Genomic DNA, 13,068 nt, shown 5'->3' with positions numbered 1-13,068 from the left:
AGTCTCAGGATTAAGTATCAAGGTTAAAGCTCAAGGATAAGTCTCAGGGCTACGTTTTAGGGTTAAGTCTTCAGGTTAAATCTTAGGTTTAAGTCTCAGTTTTCAGTTTTAGGGATAAGTCTTATGGATAAATTTCACGACTAAGTCTCAGGGTTGAGTCTTAAGGTTAAAACTTAACCTGAAGTCTTAGGGTTAAGTCTTATGGTTAAATCTTAATGTTAAATCGTAATTTTAAGTCTTAGCGTTCAGTCTAAAGTTGAAATCACATGTTGAAGTCTTAGGGTTAACTCTTTAGAGTTAAGTCTTGGGGATAAGTCTTAACGTTTAAGTCCTAAGGTTAACTCTTAGGGTTAAATCTGTAAGGTCAACACTTAAGGTTAACTCTTAGGGTTAAGTTTAGGGTTAAGCCTTAAGGTTACATCTTAAAGTTAAATATTAAGGTTAAGTCTTAGGGCTATTTCTTAAGTTTAAGTCTGAGGGTTATATCTGAGCGTTAATTATTAAGTTGAAGTCTTAGAGTTCATTCTCAGGGTTAAGTCTTCAAGTTACTTCTTAAGGTTGAGGCTTAGGGTTAAGTTTTAAGGTTAAGTCCGAATGTTACATCTTAAAGTTAAGTCTTAGGGTTAAATCTCAGTGTTAAGTCTCAAGGTTAGGTCTCAGGGTAGAAGTCGTAAGGTTGTGTCTTAATGTTCAGTCTTATTGTTAAGTCTTACAAGTTATATTTTAGGGTTCAGTCTTAGGGTTAAATTTTAAGGTTAAGTCTTAGGGTTAAGTCTTAAGGTGAAGTCTTATGGCTTGAGTCTTAGGGTTAAGTCTAAAGTTTAATTCATAACTTGAAGTCTTAGACTTAAGTCTTGGGGCTAAGTCTTAGGGTTAAGTCTTAAATCTTAGGTTTAAGTCTCAGTGTTGAGTCTTAGGGATAAGTCTTTGAATTAAGTCTTCAAGTTTTGTCTTAAGGTTTAACCTTAAGTTTAAATCCTAGGGTTAAGTCTTAGGGTTAAGTATCGAGTGTAAATCTTAAGGTTACGCTTTCAGGTTAAGTCTTAATGGTACATCTTAAAGTTAAGTCTTAGCATTAAGACTTAGGGTTAAATCCCAGGGTTAAATTTCAAGGTAAAGTCTCAAGGTTAAGTCTCAGGGTTACGTGGTCAAGTTGTGTCTTAGGATTCAGTCTTAGGGTTAAGTTTTGAAGTTAAACTTGAGGTTAAGTCTTAGGGTTAAGTCTCAGGATTATGTCTTAGGGATAAGTCTTAAGTTTAAACCTTAAGCTTAAGTCTTAGGGTTAAGCCTTAAGGTTAAGTGTCAGGGTTAATTCCTAAAGGTTAAGTCTTAAGTTTACATCTCATAGATTGAGCCTTAGGGTTAATTAAGTCTTAAGTTTACATCTCATAGATTGAGTCTTAGGGTTAAGTCTTCATCTTAAGTCTTAGGGTTAAGTCTTAGAGTACAATCTTGAGGATAAGTCTTATGGTTAAGTCTCAGGGTTAAGTCTTAATGTTAAGTCTTAAGGTTGAGCCTTAAGGTTAAGTCTTAGGGTTAAGCCTTAGAGTTATGTCTTGGGGATAAGTCTTAGGGCTAAGTCTCAGGATTAAGTATCAAGGTTAAAGCTCAAGGATAAGTCTCAGGGCTACGTTTTAGGGTTAAGTCTTCGGGTTAAATCTTAGGTTTAAGTCTCAGTTTTCAGTTTTAGGGATAAGTCTTATGGATAAATTTCACGACTAAGTCTCAGGGTTGAGTCTTAAGGTTAAAACTTAACCTGAAGTCTTAGGGTTAAGTCTTATGGTTAAATCTTAATGTTAAATCGTAATTTTAAGTCTTAGCGTTCAGTCTAAAGTTGAAATCACAAGTTGAAGTCTTAGGGTTAACTCTTTAGAGTTAAGTCTTGGGGATAAGTCTTAGGGTTAAGTCTTAACGTTTCAGTCCTAAGGTTAACTCTTAGGGTTAAATCTGTAAGGTCAACACTTAAGGTTAACTCTTAGGGTTAAGTTTAGGGTTAAGCCTTAAGGTTACATCTTAAAGTTAAATATTAAGGTTAAGTCTTAGGGTTATTTCTTAAGTTTAAGCCTGAGGGTTATATCTGAGCGTTAATTATTAAGTTGAAGTCTTAGAGTTCATTCTCAGGGTTAAGTCTTCAAGTTACTTCTTAAGGTTGAGGCTTAGGGTTAAGTTTTAAGGTTAAGTCCGAATGTTACATCTTAAAGTTAAGTCTTAGGGTTAAATCTCAGTGTTAAGTCTCACGGTTAGGTCTCAGGGTAGAAGTCGTAAGGTTGTGTCTTAATGTTCAGTCTTATTGTTAAGTCTTAAAAGTTATATTTTAGGGTTCAGTCTTAGGGTTAAATTTTAAGGTTAAGTCTTCAGGTTAACTCTTAAGGTGCAGTCTTATGGCTTGAGTCTTAGGGTTAAGTCTAAAGTTTAATTCATAAGTTGAAGTCTTAGACTTAAGTCTTGGGGCTAAGTCTTAGGGTTAAGTCTTAAATCTTAGGTTTAAGTCTCAGTGTTGAGTCTTAGGGATAAGTCTTTGAATTAAGTCTTCAAGTTTTGTCTTAAGGTTTAACCTTAAGTTTAAATCCTAGGGTTAAGTCTTAGGGTTAAGTATCGAGTGTAAATCTTAAGGTTACGCTTTAAGGTTAAGTCTTAATGGTACATCTTAAAGTTAAGTCTTAGCATTAAGACTTAGGGTTAAATCCCAGGGTTAAATTTCAAGGTAAAGTCTCAAGGTTAAGTCTCAGGGTTACGTGGTCAAGTTGTGTCTTAGGATTCAGTCTTAGGGTTAAGTTTTGAAGTTAAACTTGAGGTTAAGTCTTAGGGTTAAGTCTCAGGATTATGTCTTAGGGATAAGTCTTAAGTTTAAACCTTAAGCTTAAGTCTTAGGGTTAAGCCTTAAGGTTAAGTGTCAGGGTTAATTCCTAAAGGTTAAGTCTTAAGTTTACATCTCATAGATTGAGTCTTAGGGTTAATTAAGTCTTAAGTTTACATCTCATAGATTGAGTCTTAGGGTTAAGTCTTCATCTTAAGTCTTAGGGTTAAGTCTTAGAGTACAATCTTGAGGATAAGTCTTATGGTTAAGTCTCAGGGTTAAGTCTTAATGTTAAGTCTTAAGGTTGAGCCTTAAGGTTCAGTCTTAGGGTTAAGCCTTAGAGTTATGTCTTGGGGATAAGTCTTAGGGCTAAGTCTCAGGATTAAGTATCAAGGTTAAAGCTCAAGGATAAGTCTCAGGGCTACGTTTTAGGGTTAAGTCTTCAGGTTAAATCTTAGGTTTAAGTCTCAGTTTTCAGTTTTAGGGATAAGTCTTATGGATAAATTTCACGACTAAGGCTCAGCGTTGAGTCTTAAGGTTAAAACTTAACCTGAAGTCTTAGGGTTAAGTCTTATGGTTAAACCTTAATGTTAAATCGTAATTTTAAGTCTTAGCGTTCAGTCTAAAGTTGAAATCACAAGTTGAAGTCTTAGGGTTAACTCTTTAGAGTTAAGTCTTGGGGATAAGTCTTAACGTTTAAGTCCTAAGGTTAACTCTTAGGGTTAAATCTGTAAGGTCAACACTTAAGGTTAACTCTTAGGGTTAAGTTTAGGGTTAAGCCTTAAGGTTACATCTTCAAGTTAAATATTAAGGTTAAGTCTTAGGGCTATTTCTTAAGTTTAAGTCTGAGGGTTATATCTGAGCGTTAATTATTAAGTTGAAGTCTTAGAGTTCATTCTCAGGGTTAAGTCTTCAAGTTACTTCTTAAGGTTGAGGCTTAGGGTTAAGTTTTAAGGTTAAGTCCGAATGTTACATCTTAAAGTTAAGTCTTAGGGTTAAATCTCAGTGTTAAGTCTCAAGGTTAGGTCTCAGGGTAGAAGTCGTAAGGTTGTGTCTTAATGTTCAGTCTTATTGTTAAGTCTTACAAGTTATATTTTAGGGTTCAGTCTTAGGGTTAAATTTTAAGGTTAAGTCTTAGGGTTAAGTCTTAAGGTGAAGTCTTATGGCTTGAGTCTTAGGGTTAAGTCTAAAGTTTAATTCATAAGTTGAAGTCTTAGACTTAAGTCTTGGGGCTAAGTCTTAGGGTTAAGTCTTAAATCTTAGGTTTAAGTCTCAGTGTTGAGTCTTAGGGATAAGTCTTTGAATTAAGTCTTCAAGTTTTGTCTTAAGGTTTAACCTTAAGTTTAAATCCTAGGGTTAAGTCTTAGGGTTAAGTATCGAGTGTAAATCTTAAGGTTACGCTTTAAGGTTAAGTCTTAATGGTACATCTTAAAGTTAAGTCTTAGCATTAAGACTTAGGGTTAAATCCCAGGGTTAAATTTCAAGGTAAAGTCTCAAGGTTAAGTCTCAGGGATACGTGGTCAAGTTGTGTCTTAGGATTCAGTCTTAGGGTTAAGTTTTGAAGTTAAACTTGAGGTTAAGTCTTAGGGTTAAGTCTCAGGATTATGTCTTAGGGATAAGTCTTAAGTTTAAACCTTAAGCTTAAGTCTTAGGGTTAAGCCTTAAGGTTAAGTGTCAGGGTTAATTCCTAAAGGTTAAGTCTTAAGTTTACATCTCATGGATTGAGTCTTAGGGTTAATTAAGTCTTAAGTTTACATCTCATAGATTGAGTCTTAGGGTTAAGTCTTCATCTTAAGTCTTAGGTAAGGGTTAAGTCTTAGAGTACAATCTTGAGGATAAGTCTTATGGTTAAGTCTCAGGGTTAAGTCTTAATGTTAAGTCTTAAGGTTGAGCCTTAAGGTTCAGTCTTAGGGTTAAGCCTTAGAGTTATGTCTTGGGGATAAGTCTTAGGGCTAAGTCTCAGGATTAAGTATCAAGGTTAAAGCTCAAGGATAAGTCTCAGGGCTACGTTTTAGGGTTAAGTCTTCAGGTTAAATCTTAGGTTTAAGTCTCAGTTTTCAGTTTTAGGGATAAGTCTTATGGATAAATTTCACGACTAAGTCTCAGGGTTGAGTCTTAAGGTTAAAACTTAACCTGAAGTCTTAGGGTTAAGTCTTATGGTTAAACCTTAATGTTAAATCGTAATTTTAAGTCTTAGCGTTCAGTCTAAAGTTGAAATCACAAGTTGAAGTCTTAGGGTTAACTCTTTAGAGTTAAGTCTTGGGGATAAGTCTTAACGTTTAAGTCCTAAGGTTAACTCTTAGGGTTAAATCTGTAAGGTCAACACTTAAGGTTAACTCTTAGGGTTAAGTTTAGGGTTAAGCCTTAAGGTTACATCTTAAAGTTAAATATTAAGGTTAAGTCTTAGGGCTATTTCTTAAGTTTAAGTCTGAGGGTTATATCTGAGCGTTAATTATTAAGTTGAAGTCTTAGAGTTCATTCTCAGGGTTAAGTCTTCAAGTTACTTCTTAAGGTTGAGGCTTAGGGTTAAGTTTTAAGGTTAAGTCCGAATGTTACATCTTAAAGTTAAGTCTTAGGGTTAAATCTCAGTGTTAAGTCTCAAGGTTAGGTCTCAGGGTAGAAGTCGTAAGGTTGTGTCTTAATGTTCAGTCTTATTGTTAAGTCTTACAAGTTATATTTTAGGGTTCAGTCTTAGGGTTAAATTTTAAGGTTAAGTCTTAGGGTTAAGTCTTAAGGTGAAGTCTTATGGCTTGAGTCTTAGGGTTAAGTCTAAAGTTTAATTCATAAGTTTAAGTCTTAGACTTAAGTCTTGGGGCTAAGTCTTAGGGTTAAGTCTTAAATCTTAGGTTTAAGTCTCAGTGTTGAGTCTTAGGGATAAGTCTTTGAATGAAGTCGTCAAGTTTTGTCTTAAGGTTTAACCTTAAGTTTAAATCCTAGGGTTAAGTCTTAGGGTTAAGTATCGAGTGTAAATCTTAAGGTTACGCTTTAAGGTTAAGTCTTAATGGTACATCTTAAAGTTAAGTCTTAGCATTAAGACTTAGGGTTAAATCCCAGGGTTAAATTTCAAGGTAAAGTCTCAAGGTTAAGTCTCAGGGTTACGTGGTCAAGTTGTGTCTTAGGATTCAGTCTTAGGGTTAAGTTTTGAAGTTAAACTTGAGGTTAAGTCTTAGGGTTAAGTCTCAGGATTATGTCTTAGGGATAAGTCTTAAGTTTAAACCTTAAGCTTAAGTCTTAGGGTTAAGCCTTAAGGTTAAGTGTCAGGGTTAATTCCTAAAGGTTAAGTCTTAAGTTTACATCTCATGGATTGAGTCTTAGGGTTAATTAAGTCTTAAGTTTACATCTCATAGATTGAGTCTTAGGGTTAAGTCTTCATCTTAAGTCTTAGGGTTAAGTCTTAGAGTACAATCTTGAGGATAAGTCTTATGGTTAAGTCTCAGGGTTAAGTCTTAATGTTAAGTCTTAAGATTGAGCCTTAAGGTTCAGTCTTAGGGTTAAGCCTTAGAGTTATGTCTTGGGGATAAGTCTTAGGGCTAAGTCTCAGGATTAAGTATCAAGGTTAAAGCTCAAGGATAAGTCTCAGGGCTACGTTTTAGGGTTAAGTCTTCAGGTTAAATCTTAGGTTTAAGTCTCAGTTTTCAGTTTTAGGGATAAGTCTTATGGATAAATTTCACGACTAAGTCTCAGGGTTGAGTCTTAAGGTTAAAACTTAACCTGAAGTCTTAGGGTTAAGTCTTATGGTTAAATCTTAATGTTAAATCGTAATTTTAAGTCTTATCGTTCAGTCTAAAGTTGAAATCACAAGTTGAAGTCTTAGGGTTAACTCTTTAGAGTTAAGTCTTGGGGATAAGTCTTAACGTTTAAGTCCTAAGGTTAACTCTTAGGGTTAAATCTGTAAGGTCAACACTTAAGGTTAACTCTTAGGGTTAAGTTTAGGGTTAAGCCTTAAGGTTACATCTTAAAGTTAAATATTAAGGTTAAGTCTTAGGGCTATTTCTTAAGTTTAAGTCTGAGGGTTATATCTGAGCGTTAATTATTAAGTTGAAGTCTTAGAGTTCATTCTCAGGGTTAAGTCTTCAAGTTACTTCTTAAGGTTGAGGCTTAGGGTTAAGTTTTAAGGTTAAGTCCGAATGTTACATCTTAAAGTTAAGTCTTAGGGTTAAATCTCAGTGTTAAGTCTCAAGGTTAGGTCTCAGGGTAGAAGTCGTAAGGTTGTGTCTTAATGTTCAGTCTTATTGTTAAGTCTTACAAGTTATATTTTAGGGTTCAGTCTTAGGGTTAAATTTTAAGGTTAAGTCTTAGGGTTAAGTCTTAAGGTGAAGTCTTATGGCTTGAGTCTTAGGGTTAAGTCTAAAGTTTAATTCATAAGTTTAAGTCTTAGACTTAAGTCTTGGGGCTAAGTCTTAGGGTTAAGTCTTAAATCTTAGGTTTAAGTCTCAGTGTTGAGTCTTAGGGATAAGTCTTTGAATGAAGTCTTCAAGTTTTGTCTTAAGGTTTAACCTTAAGTTTAAATCCTAGGGTTAAGTCTTAGGGTTAAGTATCGAGTGTAAATCTTAAGGTTACGCTTTAAGGTTAAGTCTTAATGGTACATCTTAAAGTTAAGTCTTAGCATTAAGACTTAGGGTTAAATCCCAGGGTTAAATTTCAAGGTAAAGTCTCAAGGTTAAGTCTCAGGGTTACGTGGTCAAGTTGTGTCTTAGGATTCAGTCTTAGGGTTAAGTTTTGAAGTTAAACTTGAGGTTAAGTCTTAGGGTTAAGTCTCAGGATTATGTCTTAGGGATAAGTCTTAAGTTTAAACCTTAAGCTTAAGTCTTAGGGTTAAGCCTTAAGGTTAAGTGTCAGGGTTAATTCCTAAAGGTTAAGTCTTAAGTTTACATCTCATGGATTGAGTCTTAGGGTTAATTAAGTCTTAAGTTTACATCTCATAGATTGAGTCTTAGGGTTAAGTCTTCATCTTAAGTCTTAGGGTTAAGTCTTAGAGTACAATCTTGAGGATAAGTCTTATGGTTAAGTCTCAGGGTTAAGTCTTAATGTTAAGTCTTAAGGTTGAGCCTTAAGGTTCAGTCTTAGGGTTAAGCCTTAGAGTTATGTCTTGGGGATAAGTCTTAGGGCTAAGTCTCAGGATTAAGTATCAAGGTTAAAGCTCAAGGATAAGTCTCAGGGCTACGTTTTAGGGTTAAGTCTTCAGGTTAAATCTTAGGTTTAAGTCTCAGTTTTCAGTTTTAGGGATAAGTCTTATGGATAAATTTCACGACTAAGGCTCAGGGTTGAGTCTTAAGGTTAAAACTTAACCTGAAGTCTTAGGGTTAAGTCTTATGGTTAAATCTTAATGTTAAATCGTAATTTTAAGTCTTAGCATTCAGTCTAAAGTTGAAATCACAAGTTGAAGTCTTAGGGTTAACTCTTTAGAGTTAAGTCTTGGGGATAAGTCTTAACGTTTAAGTCCTAAGGTTAACTCTTAGGGTTAAATCTGTAAGGTCAACACTTAAGGTTAACTCTTAGGGTTAAGTTTAGGGTTAAGCCTTAAGGTTACATCTTAAAGTTAAATATTAAGGTTAAGTCTTAGGGTTATTTCTTAAGTTTAAGCCTGAGGGTTATATCTGAGCGTTAATTATTAAGTTGAAGTCTTAGAGTTCATTCTCAGGGTTAAGTCTTCAAGTTACTTCTTAAGGTTGAGGCTTAGGGTTAAGTTTTAAGGTTAAGTCCGAATGTTACATCTTAAAGTTAAGTCTTAGGGTTAAATCTCAGTGTTAAGTCTCAAGGGTAGGTCTCAGGGTAGAAGTCGTAAGGTTGTGTCTTAATGTTCAGTCTTATTGTTAAGTCTTACAAGTTATATTTTAGGGTTCAGTCTTAGGGTTAAATTTTAAGGTTAAGTCTTAGGGTTAAGTCTTAAGGTGAAGTCTTATGGCTTGAGTCTTAGGGTTAAGTCTAAAGTTTAATTCATAAGTTGAAGTCTTAGACTTAAGTCTTGGGGCTAAGTCTTAGGGTTAAGTCTTAAATCTTAGGTTTAAGTCTCAGTGTTGAGTCTTAGGGATAAGTCTTTGAATGAAGTCTTCAAGTTTTGTCTTAAGGTTTAACCTTAAGTTTAAATCCTAGGGTTAAGTCTTAGGGTTAAGTATCGAGTGTAAATCTTAAGGTTACGCTTTAAGGTTAAGTCTTAATGGTACATCTTAAAGTTAAGTCTTAGCATTAAGACTTAGGGTTAAATCCCAGGGTTAAATTTCAAGGTAAAGTCTCAAGGTTAAGTCTCAGGGTTACGTGGTCAAGTTGTGTCTTAGGATTCAGTCTTAGGGTTAAGTTTTGAAGTTAAACTTGAGGTTAAGTCTTAGGGTTAAGTCTCAGGATTATGTCTTAGGGATAAGTCTTAAGTTTAAACCTTAAGCTTAAGTCTTAGGGTTAAGCCTTAAGGTTAAGTGTCAGGGTTAATTCCTAAAGGTTAAGTCTTAAGTTTACATCTCATAGATTGAGCCTTAGGGTTAATTAAGTCTTAAGTTTACATCTCATAGATTGAGTCTTAGGGTTAAGTCTTCATCTTAAGTCTTGGGGTTAAGTCTTAGAGTACAATCTTGAGGATAAGTCTTATGGTTAAGTCTCAGGGTTAAGTCTTAATGTTAAGTCTTAAGGTTGAGCCTTAAGGTTCAGTCTTAGGGTTAAGCCTTAGAGTTATGTCTTGGGGATAAGTCTTAGGGCTAAGTCTCAGGATTAAGTATCAAGGTTAAAGCTCAAGGATAAGTCTCAGGGCTACGTTTTAGGGTTAAGTCTTCAGGTTAAATCTTAGGTTTAAGTCTCAGTTTTCAGTTTTAGGGATAAGTCTTATGGATAAATTTCACGACTAAGGCTCAGGGTTGAGTCTTAAGGTTAAAACTTAACCTGAAGTCTTAGGGTTAAGTCTTATGGTTAAACCTTAATGTTAAATCGTAATTTTAAGTCTTAGCGTTCAGTCTAAAGTTGAAATCACAAGTTGAAGTCTTAGGGTTAACTCTTTAGAGTTAAGTCTTGGGGATAAGTCTTAACGTTTCAGTCCTAAGGTTAACTCTTAGGGTTAAATCTGTAAGGTCAACACTTAAGGTTAACTCTTAAGGTTAAGTTTAGGGTTAAGCCTTAAGGTTACATCTTAAAGTTAAATATTAAGGTTAAGTCTTAGGGTTATTTCTTAAGTTTAAGCCTGAGGGTTATATCTGAGCGTTAATTATTAAGTTGAAGTCTTAGAGTTCATTCTCAGGGTTAAGTCTTCAAGTTACTTCTTAAGGTTGAGGCTTAGGGTTAAGTTTTAAGGTTAAGTCCGAATGTTACATCTTAAAGTTAAGTCTTAGGGTTAAATCTCAGTGTTAAGTCTCAAGGTTAGGTCTCAGGGTAGAAGTCGTAAGGTTGTGTCTTAATGTTCAGTCTTATTGTTAAGTCTTAAAAGTTATATTTTAGGGTTCAGTCTTAGGGTTAAATTTTAAGGTTAAGTCTTCAGGTTAAGTCTTAAGGTGAAGTCTTATGGCTTGAGTCTTAGGGTTAAGTCTAAAGTTTTATTCATAACTTGAAGTCTTAGACTTAAGTCTTGGGGCTAAGTCTTAGGGTTAAGTCTTAAATCTTAGGTTTAAGTCTCAGTGTTGAGTCTTAGGGATAAGTCTTTGAATTAAGTCTTCAAGTTTTGTCTTAAGGTTTAACCTTAAGTTTAAATCGTAGGGTTAAGTCTTAGGGTTAAGTATCGAGTGTAAATCTTAAGGTTACGCTTTAAGGTTAAGTCTTAATGGTACATCTTAAAGTTAAGTCTTAGCATTAAGACTTAGGGTTAAATCCCAGGGTTAAATTTCAAGGTAAAGTCTCAAGGTTAAGTCTCAGGGTTACGTGGTCAAGTTGTGTCTTAGGATTCAGTCTTAGGGTTAAGTTTTGAAGTTAAACTTGAGGTTAAGTCTTAGGGTTAAGTCTCAGGATTATGTCTTAGGGATAAGTCTTAAGTTTAAACCTTAAGCTTAAGTCTTAGGGTTAAGCCTTAAGGTTAAGTGTCAGGGTTAATTCCTAAAGGTTAAGTCTTAAGTTTACATCTCATAGATTGAGTCTTAGGGTTAATTAAGTCTTAAGTTTACATCTCATAGATTGAGTCTTAGGGTTAAGTCTTCATCTTAAGTCTTAGGGTTAAGTCTTAGAGTACAATCTTGAGGATAAGTCTTATGGTTAAGTCTCAGGGTTAAGTCTTAATGTTAAGTCTTAAGGTTGAGCCTTAAGGTTAAGTCTTAGGGTTAAGCCTTAGAGTTATGTCTTGGGGATAAGTCTTAGGGCTAAGTCTCAGGATTAAGTATCAAGGTTAAAGCTCAAGGATAAGTCTCAGGGCTACGTTTTAGGGTTAAGTCTTCAGGTTAAATCTTAGGTTTAAGTCTCAGTTTTCAGTTTTAGGGATAAGTCTTATGGATAAATTTCACGACTAAGGCTCAGGGTTGAGTCTTAAGGTTAAAACTTAACCTGAAGTCTTACGGTTAAGTCTTATGGTTAAATCTTAATGTTAAATCGTAATTTTAAGTCTTAGCGTTCAGTCTAAAGTTTAAATCACAAGCTGAAGTCTTAGGGTTAACTCTTTAGAGTTAAGTCTTGGGGATAAGTCTTAACGTTTAAGTCCTAAGGTTAACTCTTAGGGTTAAATCTGTAAGGTCAACACTTAAGGTTAACTCTTAGGGTTAAGTTTAGGGTTAAGCCTTAAGGTTACATCTTCAAGTTAAATATTAAGGTTAAGTCTTAGGGTTATTTCTTAAGTTTAAGCCTGAGGGTTATATCTGAGCGTTAATTATTAAGTTGAAGTCTTAGAGTTCATTCTCAGGGTTAAGTCTTCAAGTTACTTCTTAAGGTTGAGGCTTAGGGTTAAGTTTTAAGGTTAAGTCCGAATGTTACATCTTAAAGTTAAGTCTTAGGGTTAAATCTCAGTGTTAAGTCTCAAGGTTAGGTCTCAGGGTAGAAGTCGTAAGGTTGTGTCTTAATGTTCAGTCTTATTGTTAAGTCTTACAAGTTATATTTTAGGGTTCAGTCTTAGGGTTAAATTTTAAGGTTAAGTCTTAGGGTTAAGTCTTAAGGTGAAGTCTTATGGCTTGAGTCTTAGGGTTAAGTCTAAAGTTTTATTCATAACTTGAAGTCTTAGACTTAAGTCTTGGGGCTAAGTCTTAGGGTTAAGTCTTAAATCTTAGGTTTAAGTCTCAGTGTTGAGTCTTAGGGATAAGTCTTTGAATTAAGTCGTCAAGTTTTGTCTTAAGGTTTAACCTTAAGTTTAAATCCTAGGGTTAAGTCTTAGGGTTAAGTATCGAGTGTAAATCTTAAGGTTACGCTTTAAGGTTAAGTCTTAATGGTACATCTTAAAGTTAAGTCTTAGCATTAAGACTTAGGGTTAAATCCCAGGGTTAAATTTCAAGGTAAAGTCTCAAGGTTAAGTCTCAGGGTTACGTGGTCAAGTTGTGTCTTAGGATTCAGTCTTAGGGTTAAGTTTTGAAGTTAAACTTGAGGTTAAGTCTTAGGGTTAAGTCTCAGGATTATGTCTTAGGGATAAGTCTTAAGTTTAAACCTTAAGCTTAAGTCTTAGGGTTAAGCCTTAAGGTTAAGTGTCAGGGTTAATTCCTAAAGGTTAAGTCTTAAGTTTACATCTCATAGATTGAGTCTTAGGGTTAATTAAGTCTTAAGTTTACATCTCATAGATTGAGTCTTAGGGTTAAGTCTTCATCTTAAGTCTTAGGGTTAAGTCTTAGAGTACAATCTTGAGGATAAGTCTTATGGTTAAGTCTCAGGGTTAAGTCTTAATGTTAAGTCTTAAGGTTGAGCCTTAAGGTTAAGTCTTAGGGTTAAGCCTTAGAGTTATGTCTTGGGGATAAGTCTTAGGGCTAAGTCTCACGATTAAGTATCAAGGTTAAAGCTCAAGGATAAGTCTCAGGGCTACGTTTTAGGGTTAAGTCTTCAGGTTAAATCTTAGGTTTAAGTCTCAGTTTTCAGTTTTAGGGATAAGTCTTATGGATAAATTTCACGACTAAGTCTCAGGGTTGAGTCTTAAGGTTAAAACTTAACCTGAAGTCTTAGGGTTAAGTCTTATGGTTAAATCTTAATGTTAAATTGTAATTTTAAGTCTTAGCGTTCAGTCTGAAGTTGAAATCACAAGCTGAAGTCTTAGGGTTAACTCTTTAGAGTTAAGTCTTGGGGATAAGTCTTAACGTTTAAGTCCTAAGGTTAACTCTTAGGGTTAAATCTGTAAGGTCAACACTTAAGGTTAACTCTTAGGGTTAAGTTTAGGGTTAAGCCTTAAGGTTACATCTTAA

Source organism: Falco punctatus (genome assembly GCF_963210335.1).
Source record: "Falco punctatus genome assembly, contig: scaffold_29, whole genome shotgun sequence".
In the NCBI taxonomy this organism is placed as follows: Eukaryota; Metazoa; Chordata; class Aves; order Falconiformes; family Falconidae; genus Falco; species Falco punctatus.
The sequence above is the reverse complement of the archived record's forward strand: the minus strand, read 5'-3'. Positions refer to the sequence as shown.